This window comes from Octopus bimaculoides, chromosome 15 (genome assembly GCF_046866305.1).
Source record: "Octopus bimaculoides isolate indiv1 chromosome 15, ASM4686630v1, whole genome shotgun sequence".
Taxonomy (NCBI): domain Eukaryota; kingdom Metazoa; phylum Mollusca; class Cephalopoda; order Octopoda; family Octopodidae; genus Octopus; species Octopus bimaculoides.
In genome coordinates, this window is record NC_142942.1 from 55460426 (window position 1) to 55488163 (window position 27738).

At 32.6% G+C, this 27738-nt stretch overlaps 1 long non-coding RNA gene across 2 annotated transcripts in view; it reads left to right on the forward strand.

Annotated features, from left to right (window-relative positions):
• The window catches only part of LOC128249521 (uncharacterized), a 71404-nt gene that overhangs the window by 21658 nt on the left and 22008 nt on the right, over positions 1 to 27738 (forward strand). The window contains exon 2 of one of the 2 annotated variants that reach the window (XR_008265648.2): positions 17465 to 17545. The exons of the other annotated variant lie outside the window; for it this stretch is intronic. This is a non-coding gene — a long non-coding RNA (uncharacterized LOC128249521). The remainder of the gene's footprint in view (positions 1 to 17464; positions 17546 to 27738) is intronic. 2 annotated transcript variants of the gene reach the window in all.

Sequence of the window (27738 nt, forward strand, 5' to 3'; positions counted from 1 at the left end):
TTCCCCCCTACTTTTATGTTTTATCTGTCCCTGCGCTGTCCCCTCTGTGTTTCGACCCTGTGTGGTTAATAAAAAAAAATCAAGTTGTCAGGTATGTAAAGGTATGTGTAGATGTGTGTGTGTGTGTTGACACTGGCCAGCCCGCACTTCACGCATGTCAGTCGGCAATACTTAAACAGTGGAGGAGATATTATGTTGCTGTGGGCTCGAACTATGCAAGAAGTTAAAAGCAATATCAAAACTGATTTCTTCCTCCGAATAGAGATACACGATATTCAGTCTGATGACCGGTAAAATAGTAGATCCCCATTCAGAATTATCGAGCAAAATTATGCTGCATGTTAGCTGAAGAATCTACAACTTTTGCCACAAATGATATCCATACGTTATGTTCCTTAACTTTTCTTTATTCAAAGCTTGGATTGTGTAGTAGTTGTTAAGAGATTAAATAAGTATTAGCCAAGAGAGTTTGCATTTAAATGTTCGATTTCTCTCGCTCCAATTGTAGACTTCAAATCTAGATAAGACGGGCATTCGATTCTCTCCTTCGTGAAGCATGTCTATGGCGTAACTTCCACTAATATAATGCAATAGAAGTAACCGAATATAGCCAGAATAAGCAATTACGAATTGCAAATAGTGGCGTTATGTGAACGCAATGTGTTATATTGCATTATAATCAGATCTGACTCGTTTATATTATAATTTGTGTGCGTATGTATGTGTGTATTACCACTGTTAGCAATTGGAATAACAGCAATAGAAATTGCAGATGTAAGAGCTGCAAGAACAGTACCAGCAACGTATAAAAGAACCAGTAGCAAAGTAAATATCACCTAAGCTACAATAATAAAAGTAAAGCGTGGTGTTACATATAGGTTAAGAACAAATAGTGGCAAAAGAAATAATTCTTTTATTCTTTTATTTGTTTCAGTCATTTGACTGCGGCCATGCTGGAGCACCACCTTTAGTCGAGCAAATCGACCCCGGGACTTATTCTTTGTAAGTCTAGTACTTATTCTATCAGTCACTTTTGCGGAACCGCTAAGTGACGGGGACATAAACACACCAGCATCGGTTGTCAAGCAATGCTAGGAGGACAAAGACAGACACACAAACACACACACACACACATATATATATATATATACATATATACGACGAGCTTCTTTCAGTTTCCGTCTACCAAATCCACTCACAAGGCTTTGGTCGGCCCGAGGCTATAGTAGAAGACACTTGCCCAAGATGCCACGCAGTGGGACTGAACCCGGAACCATGTGGTTGGTAAGCAAGCTACTTACCACACAGCCACTCCTGCGCCCGATTAAATAAATATATAAATAATAAAAATTAATGCTTGAAATCCTGGCACGAGGCCGGCAATGTTGGTAGGAGGACCGTAGATGAATATATAAACTGGAATGGTACGTTTTGTTTTCTTCGAAGGATGAAAAGTGAAGTCAAACTCGACGGAATTTGGACTCATGACGTAATGGAGAAAAAGCCCTGCTAGCTCACGGCCTGATTACTACTACTACTACTACTACTACTACTACTACTACTACTACTACTACTACTACTACTACTACTACTACTACTACTACTGCTGATACAGTTACTGCTGCTGCTGAAAAGCCCTGCCAGATCAAGGCCTGACTATCACCACGACCATGACCGCGACTACGACCACGACCATGACGACGACGGCCACCACCACCACTACCGATACTACTACGGCTGCTGCTGCTGCTGTTGCTGTTGCTGCTGCTGCTGTTGCTGTTGCTGCTGGTATAATAATAGAAGAAGCAGAAGAAAAAGAAGAGAAAAAAGAAAAGAAGAGGAGCAAGAACAGCAACAACATCCATTACGACAACAAAAACATGAATAATTATAAGAATAATAATGATGATGGCGATGAAGACGAAGAAGAAAAAAAAAAGAAGACGAAGATGATGATGATGACGATGATGATGATGATGATGATGAGGATGATGCATATATGAACAGCAGAAATGGTGTATTCAATGACAAGTATATAGATGTGGTAACAATAACAGCTGCATCTTTGTAATAACTAATGTAAAAAAGAAAAAAAAAGTACATGAAGAAATGTGTGATAATAATCTTTGCATCCATATAATCATGAGTGAAATCACACTAATCGCTGCAGCATTTAAGTGGCAAAAGAATAAGAGTGGCAGCAGTCGTGGGAGGGAATACAACAACAAAAAGGATATTATTTTCAACACATGAAGTGGGAAACATTGTGAAGTAAAAAAAGAAAAAGCAGCAGAAACGACAGTTTCAGAAGAAACAGCAGTAACAACACCAGTATCAGCAGTAAGAACACTAGCAGCAGCAGCAGCAGCAGCAGATGGAAATGCTTCTTTCGCGACAACTACTACAATAAACAAACATGGGAAATGGTGTATAATCTTTTGTTCACTGTAGCAGGAGAACATTATCTAAATTACCTACTACAATATCAGTAGCAGGAGTACAATAACAGTGTCGATGTTAGCAATAGCAGCTATAGTACTAGTAATCATTAGTGCTTGGTATAGTTGCAGCAGCAGCAAATTATATAGAACAGTACAAGGAATAATGTCACCAAAATCCAAAACAGCGTGAAGCAGCTGACAGAATCGATAAAATACTGATCTAACTATCGAAGGGTCGATGTGATATATACGGTTAATCGGCTTTGTTCTGTAACCCAAACATATAAACAAATGTGTGTGTTTGTGTGTGTGTGTGTGTGTGTATGTGTGTGTGTTTGTGTATGTGTGGGTGTGTGTGTGTGTGTGTGTGTGTGTGTGTGTGTGTGATGGCAAATTTCCCCTTACTGTAAATAGGTTCACAAAATAATTAATCTGTAACCATCAAGGACATTATCAATGACGGCTATTAAGATGGTCCGTGGTGCAACGATCAGTCTTATTGTAGGGAGAATGAGAGATAATATGAAAGAGGAGTATAGATTCCGTTTAATGGTGCCATATGTTAGTGATTTCTAAAGTATAGCCATTCAAAGAAGTATTATAACAGGGTAGAAAATATTTTAAACAAAATGTCAACGCTTAATGTTTCCAAACTGTTAAGATTAAAGGGTCAATGCGCGGATTATCAAGGGATTAACTTTTTTTTAATAATGTATATGTTTTGGTGTTAGAGGCACCACAATCAGTTCTAAAAGGAATATAAGAACAAAAATGTGTAATACTTGAAATAAGAGAAACCCTTCATAACAGGTAATTATTCTGTTAGCGTTTCAAGCGTACTCTTCACTACGTTTCTGATGACTTGCACAAATAATTATTATTGATCTGCTAATATCAAATGTTATAGAAGTGCAATAATACATCGGCACCGGGGGCGTTAAAGGCAGCATGTATAAAGTGTAATTGTCTTTTTTAAAGGAATAATGTTAGTATTCTATGTATTGTATTATTATTTATTCCAAGTGAGGACTCGCCATAATTCAATGGTTAACAAATAATTATAATTTTGGAAAGGCTCCCTTAGGTCATTATACCATACTGCACACGGTTACAGGATTGGCAATATAATACAATTACTTACTCTTGAAACATCAAACACAATACCCACAGTTATTCATATCATAGTCTTAGGTAAAAGCGATTGCAGTTTTATGAATATGGGAATGGGTATTGCTCATCATTAACTTTCTATATACACAGATACTTTTTATATCAGGGAGTATATGAAACAGTTTGATATTCGAGTTTGCTGCGAGAACATTAGTGTTATAAAGAAAATGAATGCTGGTCAACACGCCGCGGTCTCTATTGGATCGCGTGTATCTCATAATCTAACGTTTGATGACACACATAATGTATTCCAGGTCATTATACACATCGTAATCCTGTAAAACCAACTTCTCTGATAATAGCCTTTTATCTAGTGTTGAGCGAATTATTGTTTATTGCTGTAACCATATGTCGTACTAAAAGGTATTTTGTACACAGGGTAATATGGATCAACTTAAGTTAAGCAATTCGACTGAGACAATGTGTGAATATATAACGCAGACTATGGAACAGCAGTATAGTTCACACAAAAGCGTGAACAGTGAACTTACGCCATAAAATCAGGAATTCACTTATTCTCACAAAACAAGTTTATAACTTAGTCCCAGTTAAAACGTTTCGGTAGCCCTCTTAGACATTGATAAGATTGCAAAATTGTTTGCTCAATACAGTTTTGTTTTTCGGGGCAGAAGTTAGGAAAAATGCCCCTGGCATTCCATGCAATGGCAGTGTTGTTAGTACTCTTAGTATGCTTCTCTTTATTTGTGACTCAACATCTCCTGGAAATATATCAGTGCTCAAAGCAGCGACACTACCATTCCGTTATGTGTTTCATTTAAACGTTCAATTTCTCACGCTTTAATTGTAGACTATCAATAATTTTTGGGGTGATGAAATATGTTCTAGTTTCGAAATGAAGAGTTAGTCAATGGGAAGCGATACTTTCCGTATGGATTTGCTTCATGAAGGAACTGTACAACGATATTGAGAACTCTTAAACTTTAGCGAACGTAGATGGACAAGGGATTTCAGCGAAAATGTAAGTGTATGGAATCCAAAGAAAGGAAACCGTTCTTGGTTGAGAGAATTATTGCATGCATTGGAGACGGAGAATTTGTTAGATGTAGTGCGTTTGTGAGTGAGTATTCCTACGACAATCGAACATTTTGTCGATGTGCATTTGTTCTTCGAAACAATATGGCATAATATTAATAGATAAGAATAAGGCTGGATATTTGTAAAATAAAACGTTTAGAACTAAGACGCAAGGGAAAAATGCTTCCTATTAAGTTACAGACAAGTCGCCATGGAACGTCTTCTAAACTATGTGATATGAATATACGTATAACGCAAGGAGTGACTGTGTGAATGGCTGTGTTCCTACGTCTGTGCATGTGTACGTAAGATTGTGGGCTGAAAAGTACATATATATATACATACATACATATATATATATATATATATATATATATATATATATATATATATATATATATATATATATATATATATATATATATATATGTATATATATATATATATATATATATATATATATATATATATATATATATATATATATATATATATATATATATATATATATATATATATATATATATATATATATATATAAACTATACTATACTATATTATACTATACTATACTTGCATACACATATTACACACATGTGTGTATAGCTGTATATGCATACACGGACATATATGGACTCATGCAAATCGCATCACACACGCGCGCTTACACTCAGATGTGTAATTCATTCTTGACGACTCATTTTGCATTTATGCCTCCATCTCTTTGTGTGTGTGTGTGTGTGTGTGTGGTGTGTGTGTGTGTGTGTGCATGTGTGTGTATGTGCGCGTGTGTGTGTGTGTGTGTGTGTGTGTGTGTGTGTCTGTCTGTGTCTGTGTCTGTATGTATGTAAATGTTTGGTTCGTTATTTTGAAGTCGCCTCCAGGTTCTACAAATGTACTTGAAGTTAACTCTTCTGAATCTACTGAAGCTCTTTTTTCTTCTTCTTAATATTTGATGTTTGATAATACTGAGTAAGCTAACCTCAATTGAACTTCTTAAAAACCATCATCATTACGATCAAACATACACCTTCAAAGACTGCTCTTTTGACGTTTTTTTTTTTAGATTGATCTCGCATGTTCAAACAACATTTTAATTTTTTCACTGGTCGCACTGAATTGACAATTTATATGTTATTTGAATAAGAGATGCATGTGATGTTGGTTCTAGAGCGTTAGTTACCATAAGAGAAAAAATGCACGTATTCTGAAACTAGTGTATGTCTAATGCTATTCAAGGTTCAAAGGTTGATTTGATATTCCATAGCAAATATTCTTACTATACTTCATTGATTTCAAAGGTATCTGGAGAATTTATATTTTTTCCCGGGCGAGTTATTTGTGAATAATCAAAGACTCTCTGATATATACGTAATTTTACTGAACATTAACTCGTAGCTTTTGAACTTGTTGGCCTATTTACTACGTCTTGAACCCTTATAGCAAATATTCGAAAATACCTTCAACTAATATTAACTGAAGTGAATAGAGAAATTAAGTAAACGCTAATGTGATATTCCCAGCTTAAACATAAATCTATAGATCGGAATTTGTGTTGGGTTTTAAAGTTATTAGTGGAAATGATATATAATTTTTATGCGAAATATATCGATGGGTGAATGAACAGAAGTATAAGTTAGGTAACCATGATTGTACTTAATGCTAACGTTTAACTTCCATATTGAGTATCATGCTATATTGATTCTCTTATTCCACTGAGATTCTTGATATTGGTCCCCAATAAAAAAAATAGGTCCACATTTTTATCCTAACGTGCACTTTTATGATTCTCGTCCTATGGATGGTAATCAATGATAGAAGTAGGAGATAACAACTGAACGTATATTGATGTTAAAAAATATTGATTGATACATTGTGGAAAATAATCAGTTGTACATTACAATATCTATATTCATAATATTCATTAGAAATTTTAATGAGAAAAAAATAATGAGCTTCACGCATGTTTTATATTCGCCCACTAGTTTCCATTAGCAGCACTTATTTGTTTTGCGGCGTTGCTTTGGAACTCAGTCGCAAAATTAATTACACCATTTCCAAAGGTGCTAGAACATTTACCTCTTGCAAATCAGAGCCTCATTGCGTGTCAAGATTATGCTTTACTTGAAAAATAAATAGTTCCGTTAAAAAAGAAATCCGATAAAGTGATATTCTGTTCGTCAATGAAAATAAGAAGTAGTTTTGCATACACCTATGGATGCACGTAAAGATGTACATATACCCGCATATACACACACATTCAGGCATATATATATATATATATATATATATATATAGATATAGATATATAATACTGTCCAACGAACGGGAACGTGAAACTCTGAGTAACGGTTTTTGTGATACTATTCAAACAAATTAAATGGATTATCTTCATTTCGGGTAACTGTGGAGCAAAAATTGCTGGCAGCAGAAATGAAAACACATGCAAACATTTTTGCCATATGCGGGGAGCATAGCGATTGAGAAATAGCTAGCTTTCTAAATGTTGCAATGGATTTTGTATGCGAATTTCAGATAGAATTGAAAGACTCAGGAAGAATATTTTAATGTCATCAGAGAGAAGAAAGAAACAATCTAAATGCTCGGACGCGATTCATCGAACGGATTAAACACGTTATCGATGAGTATTCCGGGAAATCAATGGGGGTCACCATCACCAAAGAATTTCAAGTGTCAGAATGGATTATCAGAACTGTGGTGCACAACAACAATCAAAAGAAATATCTACTGAGGTGAAGACAATTCATATCTGTAAAGCAACAGAGAAACCGTTGGATCCACGCTAAGCAGTCATTTCAGGTTAAAACTGTCACGAACATGACATGCTTCGTTTCTTCTTTTCTCTGATTAGAAAACATCATCCGTAACACTCTGTCATTTCTCCTGTTAGATCTAACAACCAACAAGAGAAATGACAGATTGTTATGTCCCCAGAGTGACGTACACAACATTTCTGGCAACCATGATGGTTTCAATAGTTGTAAGGAAGAACTTGGCATGACATGACACATCATTCCGCAGGGTCTTAGAATGAAGTCTGTTCGATAAGTCATGTGCTGCAGATGTGGATATATATGTGTTGCAAAAAAATTCAGCACCTTCTCACAAGGCCCAACAGACAACAATTAGAATAATCTAACAAGAAAGTTGTGTCTTTGAAACTCACAGAATTAAAATTTCATAGTTTACTAACTTTTTCTCGTTGTTGAAAGAGGCAAATCGACGCCTTCATATTATGATGTTTTCACTGAAGGTCATTCTTATATGCTTGATATGAAGAAGTTACATTCACTGCGTTCATGTCAAAATAATCTTAGAAAGTTTGTCGGGAACACCGCTTCTAAGATTTGTTTTCAAAGGTGATGGAAGTAGAGAATACAGATGAATTTAAGGATCTGTGAAAGAAATAATATTCATTTTAATGTTATGAAGGGCATGTCACTAACTATGCTAGAAAAAGAAAGCTGAGAAAAGGAGGATAATGAAGCTAACAATTAATTAGGGGTCAGAAAGAAGGTTTATTCAATGATCAAAACGAAAGTTTGGTTTTTCGAACTATGAAACATTTTCTTAAGCACTAAGAAAGGGACATTATTGGAGACATTCGTGCGTCACTGATGCTATATGAAAATGAAAACACAATCTGAAGATGTCTTCCTAGGATGAGAGAAAGATCTCCGAATTCTTGTATTAATGTGTAGCTTTCGCATGATGCTGTATTCAGTTGATAGGTGTAAGCTGTATTTTCCCCATACCTGATGGGAATTCTTATTTTACATTGCAGTCAGAGGACAAAGTTTTATTAAATATGACATTACATTTAATTTGTCGAGGTGGTAGACGTTAGTTAAAGGCATGAAATCTATAGTACCAGTAATACGAAGGTTATTGTTTAACTCGAAACCTTTGATTCCTAAAATGCAACAAAAACCTTTTTATCTGAAAATTTAATGTGATAGGTTTAATAATATGTGTGGTGAAGCTAACGGCACCTACGGCGATATGGTACAACACAAGGATATAGGGATCGGCGCTTCAATGAACAGCAACGTTGATGGTGAGAACGAAAAACCAAGAACATCATGTCAAGCAGCAGCTGCAACAGAAAACAAACAACAAAGCTAAAAATAAATAAAAGTAAACAATACCAATGCACATTTCTCTTTTTGCTATTTTAGCTAAAATATATTTTGGATCTCTAGTTACCAGGGGAAGTGACATTGGAAGCATCAATATAAAAAATTAATACAACAGCGTTGACGATAAGAATACAACAAAACAAGACTAAATAAAAGGAAAGACAGCAACAATATGGCTTCCCGTTGCATACACTACTGGGAAAACAATGCTGTAAATTCAGCGTCGGATTGTTCGCGTTTAGATACATACATTAAGCCGGAGCACCATGCCCTAGCTTCAACAACGGCATTCGGTAGCTGGATCTTTAGCTGAAATGATAATATTCGAAATGCCTACTGCAAACACGTCACATTAAACATCAGTTATCATATAGATATACAGTCCGACATAATATTATTCCACCAATCGTAGACACAGGATTTAACACATATTTACACAGGTTAAAGATAATCAAAAGCAGATTAATATACGCACTTTAGTTGACATTATATTCACGTCTATGCGTTCCGTAACTGCCTCACACGAAATAAAAAAAACATGATTATTTTGCTCCTCCTCGACCTTATACATCCAAGGTTTTGAACCCCGTGCTATCCGTCTACAACATAAATCACACTCGCATCACATAAAAAACAATACGGTACAAGTATTTCACCTCAATTGGCCCCGCATTGTAACATATAATAACGCTTTCAGTTAAACGTACTAGTAAATGGGTTACAAGCCACACTAAGTTATTTTGTTGATACATAATGCATTAGAATTTGATTCGTGCACATATATTGAGTGTATAAGTATATTTCTTAATAAACATTTTATCATTTAATATATTCCCACTTCATTCTGTTATTCTTCAGGTACTTCATTCTAAGAGAAGCATTTAGTGAATACTTCATGAATTAATAATTGTTTGTGTTATAAGAAATGCAGATCATATTATATTTAATCTACTTCTCTCACAACCATCTTCCTCCACCATCGCCTTACAATATAGCTAAAGCATGGTATTATGTCTGCTGTCCATCTATGTTGTATATTTCAACTTATATGTGATGCAAGTTTATCTGGCTACGTTCCCTGTGTCATCTGCGAAGCGAGTCACTTTTGCGTATTTCGCCGGAATGTATTTTCAAGTGTTAATGCTAATTCTAGTTTGCCAAGAAAGAGAAATCCGATGACATTCAGTTATCAACTACTGAACCTTTTCACCTTCACACATTACGAGACTAGAGCGCCCGTATGTGAGTGAATATATAAAATGCGATATAGATCGTAAACGTATACAAGTTCTCTTGAAGGGCTTAGAAATTTCGACCGTTTAATTTCATTGTAGCACGTAACATATCGTCTTCCCAAGACAGTGATGGCAGTTGCTTCATAGACAGTCACATATGCATCTTTTGACCTCGTAGAGAAAAGACAAGAATCCGAATACGTGGTTCGCTGTCATTGAGCAATTACTTTACGATCGGCAATTTAATAGTTCATAATATACTGAAAACATGTAAGGATTTTCAATACACCACACGCAATAGATTACACTGTTCTATCAGATATTATTGTTCACAAGACGGATACTATTTATTTTACTATTGAAAGTGTACGGATCTGTGTAACACGCCAATAAATACTGTATAGAATTTTGCTAGAAAATATACTTCGAGGTAACTTACTTAACACCTTCGTTTATGACTTAGTACATGTGAATTTTAGTTCCTACAAATTTGTATTGTATTTCTGCCGAATCAACAGTATTTTCTTTATCCGCTTGCACAAATGGACTACACTGAAACAAGTTCTCTTTTTACACCACTGAACCATTCTAAGAGTTATAAAATGCATGTCTCGAAGTATCTTTCTGTATTTCGTTAGCAATAAGTGTACCTAGGAAATTGTAATGTATTTCATGCAGTTTTCATTTTTATACGTTTGTACTGTCTAATCCATAGTGGCACATAGTTGCAGCCAGACCATTAAAAAAAACAACACAAAAATCTCCATTTAAATATTTCCCCACGTACTAATAACGAGTTCACAATATACGTGTGTGTGTGTGTGTATATATATATATATATATATATATATATATATATATATATATATATATATATATATATATATATATATGTATGTATATATATATATGTATATATAAATATATATATATATATATATATACATATATATATATATATATATATATATATATATATATATATATATATATATATATATATATATATATATCTATATATATATATATATATATATATATATATATATATAACAATATCTTAAATAATTGCTCCTATCAATTTAACAGATGCTGTATCGAATACCTTTACAGGCTGCAGTATGTCAGATGCAGCTGCTGCATAGCCTGAAGTTGGATAGCGCAATGTCAGAGAAGAAATCAAATAGTTGCAACATATGGTAGTGTTTAACGTAGCGATTTGTTGCAGCCATCCACAATCCACTCAACACCAATGTGTTCACCGGTAAAACATTAATATATTTAATTAGAAGTGCAACATGAATTTAAATATTGCGACATTCATAACAAATTTAAAACGCAACGTTCTTAATATTCAAAGAGAAATTCTAGTAAAAATGTTTTATCAAATTTTGGAGTTGGAAATTAATTAAATGTCTATGCATATTTTTTTTTAATTTTTAGACATATTCTTAGAAAGGCAAAAAAATATATTAATTTAACTCGGAAAAATTATTTGCTCACTCGACCTTATTTAAATGTCGAATTAAATTCTGCTAATCTATCAAAAATCTTATATACACACACACACACATACATAAATACCCCCCATACACACACACACACACACACACACACACACATATATATATATATATATATATATATATATATATATATATATATATATATATGTATGTATGTATGTATATATATATATATGCACGTATATATAATTTTTGAGATAATGACTTCCGTATTTCATCAAATAAAAGAAATTGCATGATTAAATTTTATATACCCAAGCAATTAACTTCTCATATATGTATATACGTCCAGTGTCCATACATTCATACATATGCTTATTCACTTGTACACATATGCATTCATGTATGTTTAATTACATATATAAATGCGTATATAACAAAATAAATCCTGCATCATCATCAATGTATAATAATTCAGGAAATCTGCTTGCAAGCCTAAGATAGCTAACAAGCTTCTGCTTTATCTTAATACAACCACTCAGTAATAACATTTGTTCCATTATCTGATATAGGGTCAATTACCACTAATCCTTTTAATAAATTCTCATCAACTCTTCGATTTTAAAAATATAACGATACTTATTTTCAAGAGGCAGATTTTATGAAATGAATGACTGACTTATAGAACGATTTGAATACTGAAATCAAAACGACATAGGTTTAGGTAATAATTTCCTAAAATTGGTGGCCTCGGGTTTCGAAATATCTGCTGACCGATAATACATCTAAAACCATTCAAATAATTGCAAGATTATTTTATTGAAATAAATAAAACACGCTTGCAAACAATTCAAATAATCTTTTCTACATCCGGCAGAAGGCCCGAATTTTTTTTCGGGGGTGGGATGGGGTTCAGTGTATTAAATCGACCCCAGAACACAAGAGTTACTCAATTTATCGATACCGAAAGTAATGAAAGGCAAAGTGGACCTCGGTGGAATTTGAACTCAGAACGTAGCGGCAGACGAAATACCGCTAAGCATTTCGCCCGCGTGCTAACGTTTCTGCCAGCTCGCCGCCTTAAACAATTTAAATAATACAAGTGCCTCAAAACACATGTACACTAATAACATTCTATAAATTTTTGTTAGGATACCAATGTTTTTCCGTAAAGGTACGTCAGTGCGACTTAATGATGTCCGTAGAATATGGATGGTAATTTCTCACAGCCACAATTCCAAATATTGGTAAAGAAGAATATAACCAGTAGTTACTTCAGCGACATAGTGAGTAAACATTAAAGATTTTATTTCTGCAAGACAAATAATATAATGTCTACCTAGTGGTGTTAGAAGTAACACCACTCATTACATCTACTGTGAAGACAATGCATATGCGATTTAAGTTCAGACGAAATCGCAGATTTGGTATATATTGTAATATTTGCCACGAGTTTCTGGTGAGAAATCAGCGACGTTACATGGAATTTACCCAACTTTTGATATCGATCTATTTATCACAATACTACTAGCTGTCCTGTCGTGTCGGGCAAGATTATTTAGCGTGGCCCACTTCCATCTACTGTTATATGCATAACAAAGTAGTGCCAATTCAACGTTTCATTTACTCTCAAAAGTATATCAGAATTCGTATTTGACACATCACTATAAGGATTAAAGTAATATGTCGCATCTAGGATTGCAACACGTATAATCCAATCATGTAGAATGTGACAAGCATATATCACTTGATATTGCATTATAATGGCTAAATACCCAAATACACATAGCTGAGCAGGAACATGTATAACTGAGATGATTATATTGTTTTGGCATAGAATTGGGTGTGAAATTTGCTGATATAATGATGCTAAAGCAAAATTGAAATAACCGAGATTTGCTACAAATAATTTCGATAAGCCATCCAATCTGAAAATACATTTTAGCAAATACACTGAAAGAAGAAAACACGTGCTAGTGTCGAGTTAATGTTGATGCTCGTGTGTGTGTGAAAAGGTATGGTACATTACAGAAATTTTAATTATTATTAATTATTAATTTCAAGGAAATACAAAATTTAATACGATGATGGTCCTCGGAGTTCAGTGTATTTGTGGTTGCGCCCCAGCTACTTGTTGGAACTCCCACTAATGTGAATGTATCCAAGACCATTGCCGTATCTAGCTCCATCTTGTTCAGTTTGGTGAACAACCAAAGTTACATCAAGCAAAGTCGGAACTGTAGGGAGAATGAGGCAGTTTTGTTTACAATCTCTGGCAAGTATCCAGCTACCATAATGGATTTGTGGACTGGTCCATTTATCCTGTTGCAGGTGCATTATTCTGTTGCAGGTGCTCAAACCTCAGTGGACATAGATTATATTCTTGCTGTCGTAAAAGGAGATCATCCCTTGGGTGGTACAGTTTCTATTTTTATTTTTGTTTACAACGTAACTAAGAGCACCGGGCTTACGTCTGTTGAAGAAGTGAGACGAACATTTCATCGCTTACACAGACGCTTGGAATTCTCTGTGTAAGTCTCCATAAAGACATAATTAGGCATACATGCGTGTGTGTACAGACGCAAACACGCCCCCCCCACACACAAATAAAGACAGACACATACAAATATATGCATATATGAAGGCGGCCAGTTGGCAGAAAAGTTAGCACGCCGGGCGAAATGCTTAGCGGTATTTCGTCTGCCACTACGTTCTGAGTTCAAATTCCGCCGAAGTCGACTATGCCTTTCATCCTTTCGGGGTCGATTAAATAAGTACCAATTTTGCACTGGGGTCAATATAATAGACTGGCCCCTCTCCCCAAAAATTTTGGGATTTTTACTTAGAGTAGAAAAGAATATATATATATATATATATATATATATATATATATATATATATATATATATATACATATATATATATACATATATATATATATATATATATATATATACATATATATATATATATATATATATATATATATATACATACATATATATATATATATATATACATATATATATATATATATATGTATATATATATATATATATATATATATATATATATATATATATATACATATATATATATATGTAAATATAAAAATAAAAAGATAAAGAGAGCAATGGTAAGGTTGGAGAAATATTTTATGGATAGACTTTATCCATAAAATATTTCTCCAACCTTACCATTGCTCTCTTTATCTTTTTATTTTTATATTTACATATACACACGCTAATACACGACTTATAATCCCCAATCCTGTTCATACAACGACTGGGGCAAAACTAGTCGGTATACAGCACTTACTCGGTATTACCTGTATCCTCTTGAGTTTGGTTAAATCCAATACCCTCCTCAACCTTATATATATATGTATATATATATATATATATTCGTCACTGTAGCATGTGTGTGATAGCTACTAAAAAAAAAGAAGCCACCTTAGTGGTATAGCGTAATTGTAAATCTATGATGTATAATATGCTCAATATAATACGACGTAACAGAATGTAGAATGTTGCATATATTTGTAAGTGTATTTCTTCGAAAAAAAATGGATATTCTATTTTTTTTTTCTGCGTAGGCAGACCTCAATTATTTTCTTGCGATTCTAGATCTATGATAATAAAAAGAGGATGGTATCTTTCAATATATGAATATCTTATCTTATTTTCGCTCGTTTCTCACCTAAGTAAATCATATGAGGTAAATGTATTTTGTTTACGTTAGCGCAGAAACAGGATTCGTGCTTGTTATCTTTATCTTGTCTATGTGACGTAAGATATGATGTTGAAAGCTAGTAGGGAAATGTTCCCATGATTAAGCGAGAGGACTTCGACGTAGTTACAAACATGAAAGCATATTATGCTTTCGAATCTAACGACATTCAATTGATGTCTATTCATTACGTAACATTTGTTGTCTTCATATAGAGGTAAAATTTGGGGGTGTTCCGGGAGATTGAGAACACAGAAACGCGGAAATAACCAAATTCTTATGCAAATCTAATCCTCGACGAAAGATTTTACATGTTTCCTACACCTGCAATCAAGAACTAGATTCTCCCTAAGAAAAGAAGGTCAAGGTGTATAATGTACTACTACAGACAATGTAACTTGAAATGAATTGAAGAACTGGGAGTGTATAACTGCCTCCCATTGGATTGTGGGAAACACAGCAGAATTTACCATTGTAACCACTGCTCTCAGATTATATAGCAATACGTTAATAAAAATATCACTGATAAGATAAGTCACAAAAAATGATGATTAATACGATGTCCAGTATACGTAATTCAATAACTAATATACAAATACTCACACACTCACTCACGCACACATACAATGATATACGCACGCACCTTTATACACACATATTTATTCAATGATATTATAAAGTTCGAACAAAGCAAACAAGAATCGTTTACATAATGAAAAGAGCTTTTATAGGCTCGTCTATGTCCACAAGCAAAATATATAAATATACCAGATATGTAGCAATGATAATTGTTCTCCATTAAGTAAATGCGTCAGTATATGAGGATCGACTACAGACTACATGATATTCACTAGTCAATATAGGAGATATGAGACAAGGCAATAACAATAATATCACATGCATATGAAGAAAAATCGAAACGCAGAAACATTTCTATATTCATATATGATGCGTGTGTGTGTGCGTGCGTGTGTGAAAATACATACATATGTATATACATACATACATACATACATATATACATACACATATATATGTATATATATATATATATATATATATATATATATATATATATATATATATATGTGTGTGTGTGTGTGTGTGTGTTTGTGTGTGTGTGTGTGTGCGTGTGTGTGTGTGTGTGTGTCTGTGTGTGTGTGTGTGTGTGTGTGTGTGTGTGTGTGTATAGTAAACTATAAGAAAATGTAAGTAATTGATGTTGGGCTAAGTAAACTATCATCAAATTCCATCCTGAAGGTAGGCCTATTTTTTTAAGTGTTCATTGCATTGCTGAATGTGTATTTATCGTAGGATTGTTGGTTTTTGAAGCTTTCGCTTTCATCTTTGGGATGCGGTATGTTTACCCTTATTTTATTCACAAACATATATATATATATATATATATATATATATATATATATATATAGAGAGAGAGAGAGAGAGAGAGAGAGAGAGAGAGAGAGAGAGAGAAAGAAAGAGGGGGAGGGAGAGAGAGAGAGAATGAGAGAGAAGCTCTGGACTTACCTTGGAAGTCTTTCTTCCAAGGTAAGTCCTGAGCGTCTCTCTCATTCTCTCTCTCTCCCTCCCCACTCTCTCTCTCTCTCTCTCTCTCTCTCCCTCCCTATATATATATACACATATATTCTTTTATTCCTTTTTTATCTTTTACTTGCTTCAATCTACAGCCATGCCTTTAGTCGAATAGAGTGACCCCAGGATTTTTTCTTTGTAAGCCCAGTATTTATCCTATCGGTTCCTTTGTCGAACCGCTAAGTTACGGGACGTAAACACACCAACATCTTTTGTCAGGCGATGGTGGGGAGATGAACACAGACACAGATACACACACACACACACATCTCTATACATTTAGTTGTTCGACTTCATTATATTAAATCTTATTGAAAAACACACAATTGTGCTGACGGTTTTAAACAGTAATTGTCATTATATAACTGCGATGTAAGTCAATGGTGTTTGTGAAGTTCGTGTTACTAAATTTCTAAAATGTTTTATGTTAAATAATGTGTCAAATAGTTAAAAAAAGGTGAGTGACATGGAAAATGAATTTGACGCTCAACGTTTTCTTTTTTCATGTTCATGTCAATCTCTTTTATTTTATGTTCGTTTCAATTCAAGAAATATTATTTTGATATATCGTTAAACATATAAACAGTCATTTTATAATATGTTTATTGAAATTCCTTACATAATTCTTATTACAGATATCCTCTGCCGTGGTATATTTGATTGCAGTAATGTTCAGATTTTTTTTTATGAACATCGAATTAATATCGATACTTAACGTAAGAATACACTTTTCAAATTTGGCTTTTCAGCGTACTACAAAATATTTGCTTTAAATTTGGGGACCAGTTGGAAAGAATTGATTTTGTCTCATGCTACCTGAAATAATACCTTCTCTACCAGTTTTATTTAACCACTAATTGGCTCAACATATGTATAATTAATATTGATTTTTAAAGAATACAATTAGTAGAATATACTAATTTAATAACTATTTGCAACGCCAATGAATTATGCATATAAAGTAGCGTTTTTTTTCTAAGCAACGTTTAATAATTAAACATGAACTAGACATAGTTTATATTCCTATGATAATTAGAGAATTCCATTGCTTTCCTTTTCTTTTATTGGCATGTATATTTTTGCACCTGATTAGCTTAGAAGTGTATGTTGTTTAAGTTTTTAACAACTAATATCGAAGATTATTCTAATTAGTAATTGATGTAGAACTGATTTTTAACACATTATTACTAATAAATAATTGCTAGGTATAATAAATAATGGATTATTTTAAATGGGGAATATTGTAAGTAGACTATGAATTTACCAATTATTGTCAGCTTCTAGTAGAACATACTGATTTAATAACACGGTTTTAGCATTTCATTATAATAATATATTAGGAAAATATATTAATTCACAAAATATTTATGGCCTGTTTTATCATCAATGAAAGTATATTGCATAAGTATAGAAAATATTTCTATAGCACCTTTACAGATAGCGCAAATCTGACAGGAGCCAGCAAACAAATAGCAGCCTGCAAAATTTAATTATGACGTGGAGGTATTACACATTAATTGAAGTAAGTTCAAATTTGGTCGGCATTAATTCATATCAAGTGTTTTAAGTTGTTTCGAGTTGATACGGTTTATAATTAAACCGCTTATCGGGCGAAGATATGTATAGCTAGAATTGGATATAAAATAAAACTAGTGAAATATCTTAATTTAGTTACCAGTTGCATATTTTGTTTATGTCCAGTAATTACTCATGGATTATATATAATTTGTATCTCTACACTAATTAGCACCATTAATTGTTATCTTCTTAAAATTTCCGTCGTGTGTCATTATATTTGTGTTACTAATGACAAGCGGATTGATTAGTTAGAAATTAGTAGTTTAACTGGATTAATGTTAGCCATACATTATAACGACTATTTCATATCGAATAGCTATATTTTATAAGGTAACATTTCTTTTATAAGATACGATAATTCGATCTCCAATGCTATGGACACACATGGCTTTGATGAAATTATACGAGTGTTGACATATACTCTTTGTGAAATAAATTAATCTAACATCGTCCTAGATCGTTATTTTTGGGGTTATGATTAATGGAATTCTGAGATACTATCTAGAATGAGGAAAATGGTTACTAGAATTCTAAATACTTCCTACAATTTTATTTGGAGTTAATTGATTGCAAAATTGAGTAAGCTGTTAAGTAACTGCGTTCTATACAAAATTGTTTTTGAGCAATATCTCGTTGTCTAAATAATTGTTGTAGATAAATACAAGATTTATTGAAAAGCCTTTCATTAAAATTCAATTCTTTATGCAATGCGTAGAAATTTAACTGCATTAAATTATACAATTGGTCGTTAAATCATATGACTTACAGAATAGTTCGTCTGTCACCTAGTAATTACAACATATTACCATAATTTGATTATCAATACTTTTAAAATGACTGATTGTGTCGTTTACATTTTATATGCTTGAGGTGACAGCTAGTTTGTTATTCACTGAATGTTTATTTAAAAATATAAGTGGCGTGTTTTATATTTGCATCTGTGGTTATGTATAATGATTATATTAGTTGTTGTATTTCTTTACATTATCGAATGAGACAAGTTTGAAACAAATTTAAAATGGTTGTTTTAAAAGTAAGATACTACCTCACACAAATGCTCATTCAATGTTTTTATACATTAAATATAAAATATACATAAATCCTCATATATATATATATATATATATATATATATAAGAGGATTTTTTAAATGTGGTAGACCACTGGTTTAAATTGATATTAATTTAATTAATATTAATTTCTACCCTCATTATATAACTTTATATATATATATATATATATATATATCTTTCCGAAGAATTTTTGTAGCTCAGTGTGTCTATTTTTACACATCTTCCCAAGTGGCACCCACTACATGAGTATTAGTGTATATTAATTTATACTTTAGATATACCAGTACATGTACATGTACACATATACATACATTTTTGGAAGGGATATTGTGCTTTTTGCCTTTTACGCAAACTTTCAAATTTGCTTCAAACATGCCGAAGTGATCATACGAATAAGAGCGAAAAAATAATCCTTTTGTTTTATAGTAATCCCATAAATGATATTGGAAAATCAGGATCGGCTCATAGCTATCTAATCCGAGTGTATTTCGTTTTAAATATTGCTATAAATATATGCAATTCTCAACATACTCACAAAAATTCACATACGCAGACACGTCAAAGGCGTGAATTTTACATATTTTATTTAAAATATCAGTATGTGTCTTAAAAGAATAAACGACCTGTTGATGTTATATAAATTGTATTTTAAAAATCCGCTTCAGTACACATATAAAAAAATACATATACAAACATAATCTCACAATCTTACTGAATATCTCACATGATATTTTCATTAAATCTGAGTGTAGAAACAGATATGTTACTTCTTTGGAAGAGACACATTGAAAAGAAACACAGAGGCACTTCTTGAAGTAGAATTGTTAATAATTAATGTTCATTAATTAACAACGCATAAACGAAATATGAACTTCAGATCGTGCAATTTTATCACATCAGTAACCCTGTCAATGACGTTATTCTCGCAAATGTATTCCCGCAAATACAACGAGAGACATAACACACTGACACGCACACACACTGACACGCACACACACTAAGACAGGCATACATATTTTCATATATATAAACATACATACATAAATACATATATATGGTTATTTGTATAAACATATACATATGTCTATATGTGTTTCATTGTTGTGTGCATGTGTGTATTTTCGAATATTTTTCTCTGTATGAATATATTTCGCTTTGTATAAACTGTCCACTAATCTGTTCTATCATGGAAGATGTCAAAATACGTAGGAAATAGCGTTAAAATTAAAATACATCCTCACTTATAAAGGAAATCCGGCAGGTGGCGTTTAGAAAGGATAAAAAAATTCTCTTGAGTTTGAATATAATAAAAATATACAAAAACTAAAATACACAAGCTATTTACAGATATTTACTACAAACCTAACTAAACGTAACTGAATGGAAAAATTTTCTGTTTTCACCTGTCTTGCTGCTGACGTAGTATCTAAAGTGCAAAATTCATCAACTCGTACAGTAAAATTAAGTAGAAAACATAGTGCAAGTGCCTATACGGGTATGTAAAAAGTATCAAATATCACGCACAGAAAACAAAACAAAAAAATGCGTAAAAATATTGTAGGAATTGTTTGCATGCTAAATCCGTTCAGCATGCAATATCATGAAAAAGAAGACACTTTCGATATGTAAATATCTTCAATACACACACACATACACGCATAATACACACCTTTATTTTTGCTTGAATACATAAGTTTATGCACTTATTACATAGATATATACTTGTGGTTGTGGGATGGTTCAGCTGTTCATGTGTTCATGATTAGCTGTAAGTATTGTAAAGTGCACTAATAAAGTACATATATATACATATATATATATATATATATATATATATATATATATATATATATATATATATATATATATATATATATATATATATATATATATATATATATATATATATATATATATAGTAGTAGTAGTAGTAGTAGTAATAGTAGTAGTAGTAATAATAATAATAAGTAACAACAGAAGAATGAGACCTTCATATTAGAGAAACAGAGGATTATATATGTTATAATTTAGAAGAAACATTAGGTGGTTGTCATCATATGTGGTTACAAGCATACACGTAACATAATACATATTTTGATATTTATACGTATAAATATACGTATATATATACATACATACATACATACATATATATATATATATATATATATATATATATATATATATATATATATATATATTTATATATATATATATATATATATATATATATATATATATATATATATATATATATATATATTATACACACATACATACAGACCCGTATATATACAACATAACAAGACGAAACTGGTTGTTCCTGGAGAAGTAATGGCTTGCGCCCACTAAATGGAGCTTGTGTGACCGCGGCCCCTGTTTATGAAGCCACCGTAAATTCCACGAACGCTAATAATATAGATTTATCCACGATATATGTGGGTCTCATACCGAGAAATTTCAAAGCAAGATTCAACAATCACACCCTAAGCTTCAGACACTGGAATGAACGAAAATCTACCAAGTCATCCAGTTGTATATGGTTCTTAAAAGAACAAAGTGTCAACTACAGGATTTATTTGAACATCTTAGTCAAGTGTTAACCTTATACGAACGGTAGAGTCAAGTGCAGCCAAAAGAGGCCGATAGAATAAGTACTAGGCTTACAAATAATAAGTCCTGTGGTCGATTTGTTCGACTAAATGTGGTGCTCCAGCATGGCCGCTGTCAAATGCCTGAAATAAGTAAAGCATTCCTACATATTACAATTATTGTCTAATCCTTTTGCTCATAAAACGTAAAAGGTGTAAGAAAGAATTTGAAATAGCAACGCCAGGATTATAAAACAAAATTCATATAACCGTTCAGTGAATTGTACTATTATTATTATTATTATTATTATTATTATTATTATTATTATTATTATTATTATTATTATTATTATTATGTTTTCTTAATGTAAATGAACATATGGAGCTGAATAGATTGTAGCGGTTATATTTTCCAAACAATATCATTAGTCATGAAAACCATGAAGAAATTTCAAGTTACATTTGGAAGCAAGTAAAATAGCTGCGTTATTTTTCAGGTAATGGAAAACGTCAGAGAAAGTTAACGAGTTAACTTTCTTAGTTTGCGAAATAATGTGAAATCTTAGCAACTCTACTGCATTGTAGAGACTACAATAAAATATCCGTGTAGTGCGTTGGTTTGATCAGTGTTTGGAACAGAATTTGCAGCTGGAATAAATTTAAAAATCTCTTTTAGCTGAGTATATGATTGCAAGATTGATTAAAATTTGAAGAATTCATTTGAACTATATTTTTGGAAAATTATAATGATACGTTTGCAGTGATACTAAATGAGTAAATGGACATATTTGGGTTACTATGATGGTTTTTCAATGCTTTATTCATAATAATTAATCTACATATGGGTGGTTGCTTGTAAAATTTCATTTGAAAACAAAAGATAAAGATAAATTCCAAATGTTATGTACTTCCTGCATGACTGGTATTAGAAAATACATTTAAATGTTTGACAAAGAGAATGAAAATATGTTTATCACAAATTGTTTCTATGGTATGAGTTGCTTTTAAAATAAGATGCGAAACGAATATAGTCTCACTTAATAGGTCGAAAATGTTGTCGAGAATACGAATTCAAAGAAATAATGTTTCATCTCTCCAAGAGATTAAGGAGACTGAATTTTATAATTTAATTAAAAACGTGCCTTGGTGCAGGAAATGTGCATAACTTACAAATTGAAACAGTTAAATAGAAGAAACACTAGCACGTAAAAGGATACGGAAAACGGCTAAATATTGGCTGATTTAATTTTCGCAATATAAGACAAATAATGATCTGGAAAAGAAACGTGAAAGTGGGAAATTTCCAAATTATTTACAAATCCACCAAATGCAACTTCCGATGAGTTATTGTTTTTCTTTTATTTAATTTCACTAATTTAACATTGTTTTACGAAAAACTGTAAATGTATTACAGAATATGCATTATGCAATAATAAATCCCTTTCATCCGCAACAAATACCTTCATGAGTGACTGACGCAGAAATCTCGCAGACTAAACAAATAACGGTTTCCTTAACATATAAAGTGAGTGAGTTATAAAGTTTCTGTGTTTTCTCTTTACGGAAGCATACGGAAATGTGTAAAGGAAAACTTTTGCTATTTCTCCAACATGTACCAACGAAGTTGAAATTTCAATAACATGTAAGTTTGTATACTGGTAGCTTACAATCTAAGCGTATTTTTTAATATTCTATTAAATATTGAAGATCATGTGCCTTAATCAATTATTTCTTTGTATATAGAGTTTCTTATAAATTTGATCCCGCTAACAAGACTAAATATGTTACGAAATATTTGAATTTATAGATGATTGCCACTAATGGTAAAATTATGAAAACTTCCGTTTAATATTTCCTAGCATGACGTCTGCACATATAATTCCTCAAATTCAACCAGTCACTCATTCTCTGCGGAGCACTGATACATGGCTTTATTCTTGTTTGAAACTATTCTACGCTAGGCGTTTTTTCAGATCCACCACAGCCTATCATTGTCAATCTCCACTTTTGTTCCTCATGGGATACAAAGAGGCAGTCTGACAAATGTCTGTTCGTTCCACAGTTTTTTTTACTGCAAAACAGTCTTACTGCTACTTACCTCATGTCACATATGATATGATCTTTTACATGTAATATAATAAGCAGAAAACTTCTGATTAAGTGGGATTATCTGTGTGGTCATCACACACATGTATCCTCTCAGTTTATTCAAAATCTCAAGTAAGATTAATTACCTCGAAAAAAATTAAATAACTTACAATTTGAAAAAAAATAAAATGAAACAGACAAGAGTGAGCCATCATTTGATAACCAAGCGGCGAAAGCCACACACACATTTCCGTCGTCTGAATTCTCTTTTGCCTATTTAGTTGAGAATACTAAGAACTAGTGTTTATATATACACGAAGTGAGAGTTAGTTGCAATACAGATTATGTTTATGAGCAAGAGAACTGAAGGAAGTGCATGAGGTTACACATTTCTTGGTGCCGCACAATGTCAATCGTATATTACCTTTCAAACGAGAGATGCAAGAGCAACTTATAACTAAAGTATATGACAATGGAATGTCGTATGTATTGGAAATGAATGTAAGAAAAATACAATACATACTAATCAGTGACGAACAAGAAACACCAATAAATATTACAATAGTGGGAAATCTTATTGAACAAACACCAAATATAATATACCTGCGATAGCAAGCGAAGAACGTATACCTAATATCGCAATCATAAATGTGAAGCAGAAATCAAAAGAAGACTTGATGTAACTAGAAATACATTTGGAAAATATATCAAAGTTACTAACAAAGTTAATATCGAAGGAACAGTTGTATATAGGAGTGAACAAAAGACGTTACAATAGTGCGATCTAACAAATTACATTTCTTGGAAATGTGGGCCATAAAATACATTTGCGAATGCCATGGACAATCCCTCAAAATAGTAATGAAATACTAGAAAAGACAAAATCTAAGAAAATCTGTTCGATGTTAACAAAGATAGAAAACGGAAAATATTTTCAGACACTTGATTAGAAATCTTAATAGGAGCTATAATCAATGTGCTTATATAATGCGGGGAATGACAAAATCAAATATTACGTGGATGGAAAATGTCAAGAATCGGACAGAATTACGCAATGTGAATATAGAAGGACAGCACAAGTTACAGAGATATAGCAATCCGATGTAATCAAATTTCTGATAGATTATACACGATGAGAGTGACAAGAAGCTTCTGTGCATATGAAAGCGTAGTTCACAGATTTTGACAAGCTGAAATTCTTCATGAAATTAGTAGTGATATCCTTATTTAGCAGTCGTTAAAATCTAAAAGAAAATCGGTCTGCCTAGAACAGTATTCTTTGAGAGATATTCTGCAACACATCATAATTAGTTTGTTGTACTATGGGTGCAATCCTTTTATTATTGAAAATTGAACCCGTTGTCTTCATTCGGGGAACTAATTTTTGCAGCTTGGTTAATAATCTCCCGAAAAGCATAACGATTTCTAACCCATAACTTCATAAACAACTACAAAATCATAATTCGTCTACTCTGTTGTTACACATCCTGCGCTCCAGAGTTGATGTAAAAGACAAAAAAATAGATATTTCATACAAGCTCTGCAAAGGCAACCATTTGATAGATCTCCACCAAAGCTCAAATCCTGATGCATCCGTCATCAAAACATGCTATTTCCCAACGCGTAATCTTCATTAAATATTTCTGTCCTTATTATTAGAGTTTCTGTTACGTATTTTTCAGATAAATCCAATGTTTTTCAAACTTCAAGCTGTAACCACTGTGGAAACATTTCTTTCATGAGCTATGAATGTCATTCTTAATGCCAGAATGTTTTATTTGTACAACAGATTTTCTGAAAGTGTAACAATATTCTGTTTAAGGAAGTATAGAATTACCTTGTGGATGCTAGTTTATTTTATCTACTTGAAGGAGAGTAGTAATTTTATTATTAACATAAATATCAATATATAATCACTTAGTCTTTCAAACATTACATGATATGGCAAATTTAAGGATGTAAGATAGTGCTTGGGGATTTAGTCGTCTGTTAGATTTGTGTGTGCGTGTGTGTGTGTGTGTGTGTGTTTGTGTGTGTGTTTGTGTGTTTGTGTGTGTGTGTGCGTGCATATGTTTGTAATATTACCATAGGTAATTTTATATGTACGTTTGTAGATATATATGCATATCCATGTGTATTTTTGTATATATTTAGAAAAATGTACTGACAAATAAAATGCCAAAACAATGTGTAACGTTTTCTTGATAATGATGTGTGAACAAAGATTATATTACATCAAAAGATTTGTATCTATACTGTATATTATTTCTCGCCGATGTATCTGAAATTTCTCATTATTTATCTTTCTATATGTCAACATTGGCTGGTTGCCACAAATAGCTTTGTTTAAAAAGTAAAGTTAATTCAAGCTCAAACAAAATAGTATTATTATCTTCGTGTATCTGTTGCCAAGTCTATAATATGTTGTGATGTATTTCAGAATGGATCAGCATTTATGTCATGAATCTGATAAAGAGAGACAGTGTGCTTATGACAGCACACCGAACGAATATTATGTAGTTGAATCAGAATCGTGAATCTTCTGATGTCATAATATTATATATTTCCCCCCAGGTAACACGAATATTAATTCAAAATATGAGATTATGGTGTGTTATATATCATATTATTTATCTTCTCTTTCTTGACTTAAAAAAAGTACACAAAGTATTCTGTTTGAAAATATATAGAAATCTTCGGGGTTAACACGAATTTTCAAATTAAAACAGGAATACAGAAATATGTTCATATAATACGTGTATGTTCAGTGTTAACGAGGATGTTTATTGATAGAGAAAATATGTACAAAGTAATAAACACTGTCAGAATATCATTATGCTTGTGAAGGTCAGAAATCCAAAGAGAAGGACAGATTAATTTTGTAAATGTCATTTCTTTCTCCTTCCTTTCAGGATTTCTTTGCAAATCCAAGATGTAGAATACCAGGAACAGAGGCATCTAAAATCATAGGCTCTCGGTTTCCTTTTTTGTTTATTTGTCTCTTTTTTAACGAAGCCTAGAATTTTGATCCAGATACATCTTCAGTGATTCTCCAAAACCGGGCAGAGAAAGGTTTCTTTTCATTCTGTCTGACGTGCTCTCTTTGTAGTTTCATTTTCTTCTATTACACGTTTCATCACCTGTTATTGCAGCAGCTCTTCACCACTAGTTATCAAATACTCGGCAGGCGTCTCCTTTCACTCCTTTCCCATCCAAAATATCAAGGAACGCCGGCGTCCTCCGTGACTTCTTTCCAGGTTTGCTCCTTCATGAATTCAAATTCCACCGAGTTTGTCTTTGCCTTTCATCCTTCGGGGCTCAATAAATTAAGTACCAGTTATGTACTGGGGTCAACGTAATCGACTATCCCCATCCGCCAATTTCAGGCCTTGTGCCTATTATAGAAAGGAATATTATCATGAAAGATGCCAAATGGTGCAATCGTTAACATGCCAGGCAAGCGCTTGGTATCATTTCCTCTGCACTTACGTTCTGAGTTCAAATTCCATCGAGGTCAACTTTGCCTTTTATTATCACGATTGTGGTAAAATAACTACCAACTGAGAAGAGCTGCTGATT